This window comes from Sus scrofa, chromosome 9 (assembly GCF_000003025.6).
Source record: "Sus scrofa isolate TJ Tabasco breed Duroc chromosome 9, Sscrofa11.1, whole genome shotgun sequence".
Taxonomy (NCBI): Eukaryota; Metazoa; Chordata; class Mammalia; order Artiodactyla; family Suidae; genus Sus; species Sus scrofa.
Genome location: NC_010451.4, coordinates 91,702,208 through 91,708,207, shown reverse-complemented (window position 1 = coordinate 91,708,207; position 6,000 = coordinate 91,702,208). Strand labels below are relative to the sequence as shown.

Below are 6,000 nucleotides of genomic sequence, written 5' to 3'. Positions count from 1 at the left end.
GCCTTGAGCTGTGGTGTAGGTCGAAGATACAGCTCGGATCCTGCGTTGCTCTGACTCTGGCACAGGCCGGCAGTAAAAGCTCCGATTGGGTCTGTAGCCTGGGACCCTCCACATGCCGCGAGAGCGGCCCTAGAAAAGGCAAAAAGACCAAAAAAAAAAAAGCTCTGTAGGGGTCATTTTGAACAAATTAATTAATTCAGGGTTAGTTAGTCCATTTATAATGGCAGGGAACAAACAAGAACAAGGCTCTAAATTGACGTATTTTGCATTTAATACCATTCCTTAAGGTTTTGAGACCATCACTGTGTCGTCTATGGGTACTTTTTTACTAGGAAAAAAAAATTATCCACTCACACTAGAGATTGCAGAAGGAAATGAATGTCATGGTGCAATTCCAAGACATACTTCACAGTAAGGGTTGCATTTTCATAGAGCAGGGAAAAATAGAGAGGAAAATCATTTAGGACAGTGTTTCTCAAATTTGGCAATTTTCATGGACTTATTCTTGGGGGAGGGGGCTGCAAGTTTTCTTTGGTCACGTGCTAAATTTTGTGTTTTACTTTTGTTCTTACCTACACAAATGAATACACACTAGTTTGGGAAGATCTGGACAACCATCTTCCATAATGGAGCAATGCCCTGTGAACCACACCGCTAAACCAGAACTGCAGCCTGCCCATAAGGGCATGATTTTCAGGCATAATACTCAGTTTAGAAATTTTCCTTTTCCAGTTCTTGGTATTGTATCCTTTTGTCCCTTTCTCCTTCTCTACCATAACTCCCAGGGAGCCTAGCTACCTGTTTGTTGAATCCTTAAAATATTTTTAAAGTAATTTTATCAAACTTTTTAATGGTTTATCTCTTTGGCTAGGGGGAAGCAAGGGAAGTCAACAGAATAGATCCTCAAGCGGTGTGGACTCAGTTTTTTGCTGGAATTTGCAAAACCGATTTAAGTACGATCTTAGTTGTCAGAAGGTTGCTTTTTAAATGTAGAAATTCCAGAAGACAGCCTTTGAGAATGCAAATTTTGAAGAACTTGGGCTCTTTTTTTCATTTCAAATATATTAGCCAAGGAGCTCGGCTAGCTGGATATCACAGAGGATTCAATGTAAGGAAAGCACTATAATAAAAACAGCCTCTCTGCCTTGCTGGTGTTTGGTGCTATCTTTGCCCTACACCATTTCCTGCAAGTTACTGTTCAGAGCAATAGCAGTGTGCAGGAGAGCCCTGCAGGGTGGAAAGTTAAGTCATGGGCTAAGGAGTGATGAATGGATGTCAGGAGACGAAGTACAATTATCTCATGACTTAACAATGTGGACATTATGCTTTGAGAACTTTTCAGGGTTGTTTGCCTGACTATTGGGAGCAAAATAAGGCTTATGTTAGAAAATGAACATAATAAGAATGCTTCACATGGTGATTAAGACAAAAATGAAGGTAAAGCAGTTCACAGGGATGGAAGGAAGGCCCTCTGACTTGAGGTGGCCCTCATGCCTGTGGGATTCAGGGATGACCAGAGGGATGACCAGGTGAATTTCAGTACTTGTTCATGCTGACTTCGTGGTCTCAGATACCTTTGCAGAGGTCTTGGCAAGCTTGCATTTACATATAAATGCCTCTAATAGAATCACATTCTAACAGAGCCTGCTGCTGTGGAAAGGATTGCAAATGAATGGAAATAAGGGAGAAAAATTAGACTTTCTATTCAATTTCACATATTCATGTTTCCAAGACACCTAAAAGGCTCTTAGTCACAATGGACTCAAATTATAATTCTTTATTAAATACACACAGATATACAGGATACACATGCATTTAAATTATTTATGGAGTTATAGTTGATTTACAGTGTTTTAATTTCTGCTTACAGCAAATGATTCAGTTATACAAATATATGTATATATGCATTCTTTTTCATATTTTTTCCATTATGATTTATTATAGGATTTTTTTTGTGTGGTATAAGGAATTTCCTGGGTCATGGATTGAACCTGTGCAGTGGCAATGCTGGGTCTTTAACTAGCTGGGTCCTTAACCGCTAGGCCTCCAGGGAACTCCTATTTTATCTGGTCCCAAGGCTCAGAGATGAGGATGTATGTGTTTGCCCCACCCTTTTCCTTACAGTCTAGACATTAACAAGGACCCTGGGAAGGAGCACAGTGACCCTGCCGTGGGGAGCCCTAGAATCGGAACCCTCAGGGGCAGTGGGAAGCACAGAGGGAAGTCCCTGCAAGGGAAAAGAGGGCTGCAAGAAAGCCAGCAGGACTACCTTACAGCTGTACTTAAGACCGCTAGTCTTGATTTCTGTAGGCTTTAACCTGTTGCCATTAGTGCAGGGAGGTTCAGGGAAGGTGGTGGGATATGAGAGAGTGGAAGATATGCTCAGCCCTTCATGGAGTTATGTTTAACATCTGTGAAGGAAAACTAGGGTATTCCAGTACCTGCTTTACTAGAACTGTTTGATAATAGGCAGGCAGGAAGTCTAAACACTGGAGGGCTAAGAACTGACTTCTTTAGTCCGTTGGAGAGCCAGATGGGGTTGGGAGGTTCTGTGCTTGTACCTCATAACTCCATGGACAAGGCTGATCCTGGGAGCGAAGGAAGAAGTCAGTTCTGGAGCCCCTCAACCCTGGAGCTCTGGGAGTCCATCTGGGGAGTGGGAATGTGGTTATGGATGGGACCTGGTCCAGGAGAACCTGGGCTTAGGGGGCAGTGGTTCAGAACTCACTTCCCTGGAGGCGCAGCACCAGGGGTGTGGGCAGTCATGCTATGGGCTCCCCAAGTCTTTATCACCTATTGCAGTTCAGAGGGCAAAGGGAGGAAGCCAGGTGAGAGTTGCCTGGGTCTCCCTCTCCCCCTCATCCCACAAGGCAAACTACACACTCATTCTCCCTGCACGGTCCATATTTTATCACTGCTCATCCACGCAGGTCCCTGTTTTCTGGTGAATGTTTCTTTTTGGTGTCAGTAATGATCATTTAAAAATATATTCCAAATAAGATAATAAAAAGTAATAAATAAATGTAATGATATGATTACTGTCAATCACCCCTCTCTCCCTTACTGATTAAAATATTAATGGTGGGGTTGAAGGGACCCTCATTAAAAAGACACAATGGGAGTTCCCGTGGTGGCGCAGTGGTTAACGAATCCGACTAGGAACCATGAGGTTGCGGGTTTGGTCCCTGCCCTTGCTCAGTGGGTTAGCGATCCGGCGTTGCCGTGAGCTGTGGTGTAGGTTGCAGACGCGGCTCGGATCCCACGTTGCTGTGGCTCTGGCGTAGGCCGGTGGCTACAGATCCGATTCGACCCCTGGCCTGGGAACCTCCATATGCCGCGGGAGCGGCCCAAGAAATAGCAAAAAGACCAAAAAAAAAAAAAAAAAAGACACAATGACAAGTAGTTCTTTAAGGCTTCTGAAATCTCCAGCAGCAAAGTAATAGGTAATGGACTGGGGAACAAGAGAACTACTCCACAACACAGATAACTTTGGTGTGGAGAACAGACAAAGGCTAAGACTTTAGAAGTACAAAAGCTAATGATGTTGGTTCTTTATTTCATAGTATCCTCACCTCTGGACATAGTGGATGTTCATTCAATTGAATGAACCTTCTCAGGGCACTGAAGTATCTCCCTTTTAGCATTCACCCAAGTCTTCCTTCTAACATCCTAATTGCCTCCCTAATAAACAGCTCAAGTACACTTACTTTCAACTAAATCCTTCCAGGTGAATGTTTGTGACTACTCTGTTTGTCAAAGATATCTTGACTCTGATTTCAAACAAAGCCCACATACTATTGAATACTCTGCAAATATAAAAGAATGAGATAAGCCAGACTTTATAAGTGAACTAAACTTTGGAAAGCATACACCTCTTTGCAGGCAGAATTCTTCAGAAATCCTCAGCTTTTGCCCATTCACACAACTTTTCTTCATTCTGATAATTGGGAGAAAACTTTTCTGTTTCAATACTCCAAACACTGATTATTGCAGCTGCATCAAAACTTAGAAACTAGAGTTCCCATTGTGGCACAGCAGAAACGAATCTGACTAGGAACCATGAGGTTGCGTGTTCTATCCTGGCCTCACTCAGTGGGTTAAGGATCTGGCATTGCTGTGAGCTGTGGTATAGGCCGGCAGCTGTAGCTCTGATTCGACCCCCAGCCTGGGGACTTCCTTATACCTCAGGTGCGGCCCTAAAAAGCAAAAACAGAAAGAAAAAAAGCCTTTAGAAACTATGTAATCCAATTCTCTCAATAAATAAGGGAATTGAGTTCTCTAGGTCTACTTCTAGTTAAAAGTGGTAGAACCAAAGAGCACGTTTCTAGACCCTCAGGTTAGTGACATTTCCTTCCAAAAGGGAACTGTTTCTGCTAGAGACAGAAAGGTGAGGGATGTACTCTCTTGAGACCTATTAAAGCTACCCCCTCAGTTACTGGGAATAAACACACACTGAAAAGAAAGAATGAGTTAGAACTATTTATATACACAAACATGGCAATATTTCCAAACACTCATGAATTAGAAAAGCAGTTGCCAAATTGTACAGAGTGTGAGTCCATGTATGCGAACCAAAATGGATAGTGTTTATTTTCATATGGACAGTCGGAAGGATGCGTTCCACCTTGGTAATAGTCCTTACCTCTGGGGAGGGCTCTAGAATTGGGGTTAGTGGTCAAAGGAGAGTTTGTCCTTACCTGTATTGTATTGTTTTTGTCTTTTTTTTTTTTTTTTTTTTTGACACATCCTTGGCATATGGAATTTCCTGGGCCAAGAATTGAATCAGAGCTGCCCTTGCAGCAATGCTGGGCTGGGGACTGAACCTACACCTCCACAGTGACCAGAGCCACTGCAGTGGGATTCTTAACCCACGGTACCACAGCGGGAACTCCTGTATTATTTGTATTTTTATGAGGAAAATCTACACATCAATTGAGAATTAGTTTGAAAAAGTACCTTTTTTTATTGTGCTCTATGTCACTCTGATGGCTTTATTTCTATCACTATGGATCACGCATGGAAGAACTCAGCTTGTTACCTTCGACCCAGGGCAATGCCTAGATTAAACCTAGGGGTGACAGTCTGGCACAGAAGGAGAGAAGGTGTGTTTGTGGTTTTAATTTTTATCTTCCCCAGAACCATCCATTGCCTTTGTAACTGAGCAGGACCACCTGCCTCTTGTTTGTAGAAAAATTTTAGCCTCCTAGGCCTTCCCCGAGTTTCAAAGAATAAATTTAATCAGAGGAGTGAGAAGAATGCAGAAGCAAAGGGAAACAGTCAAGCAAGACAAAATAATAATACTTTAGCCATTGAACAAAGTCAAGGACTTTTAGTTCCTCCTCAAGGGGTATGGATAATATTCTGAGCCAAATCCCTTGAGCTGTTTTGCAGAGACGGAAGCCCCCACCAGGTGGAAGAGATTAACTGCACGCTGCTCACAAGCCCATAGCCCAGACCAGCTGGAACCAGAAAGTTGGTGACGTTCACCCAATTATCTCACCACCAACCAATCAGAAGAACATCCATGAGCTGATCACGCGCTCCGCAACCCCCTCCTTCACCCTGTCTTTAAAAACATTTCCCTGAAAGCTGTAGGGAGTTGGGGCTTCTGGAGAATTAGCTGCTTGCTTTCCTTGCTTGGCGTCTCTTGGATAAAGACTTTCCTTTATCAACACTGTGTCGGTAGTTTGGTCTTATTGCGAGAGGGCGCGTAGACCCAAGTTTGGTTCGGTTACACCTCCGTCATTTTGATCACCATCGCACACTTTGACCTCAGGTCAGACCAAACTCCTTGGGTATAATAATGCTGCTGCTGCTGCTAATAATAATAACTAAATATGCAAATCTGCTAATAAAAATAACAATAACTGTGCTCTTTGAGCACTAACTGCAACCCAGACCCTCTGCTAAGCACCTTTGTGGGTCATCATCCTTGTTCCGTCTTCATAACCACTTTGTGAGGTAAGTGCTGTTTTTATGCCCACTTTAGAGCTGAGGAAC

The 6,000-nt window shown here is 43.0% G+C and overlaps 1 long non-coding RNA gene across 7 annotated transcripts in view; it reads left to right on the top strand.

Annotated features, from left to right (window-relative positions):
• The window catches only part of LOC106507850, a 54,868-nt gene continuing 54,423 nt past the window's right edge, over positions 5,556-6,000 (top strand). For 4 of the 7 annotated variants that reach the window (XR_001304153.2, XR_002335863.1, XR_002335859.1 and 1 more), the window contains exon 1: positions 5,558-5,961. This is a non-coding gene — a long non-coding RNA (uncharacterized LOC106507850). Of the gene's footprint in view, positions 5,962-6,000 lie in introns of all 7 variants that reach the window. The other 3 variants (XR_002335862.1, XR_002335860.1, XR_002335857.1) reach the window with 2 other exon arrangements.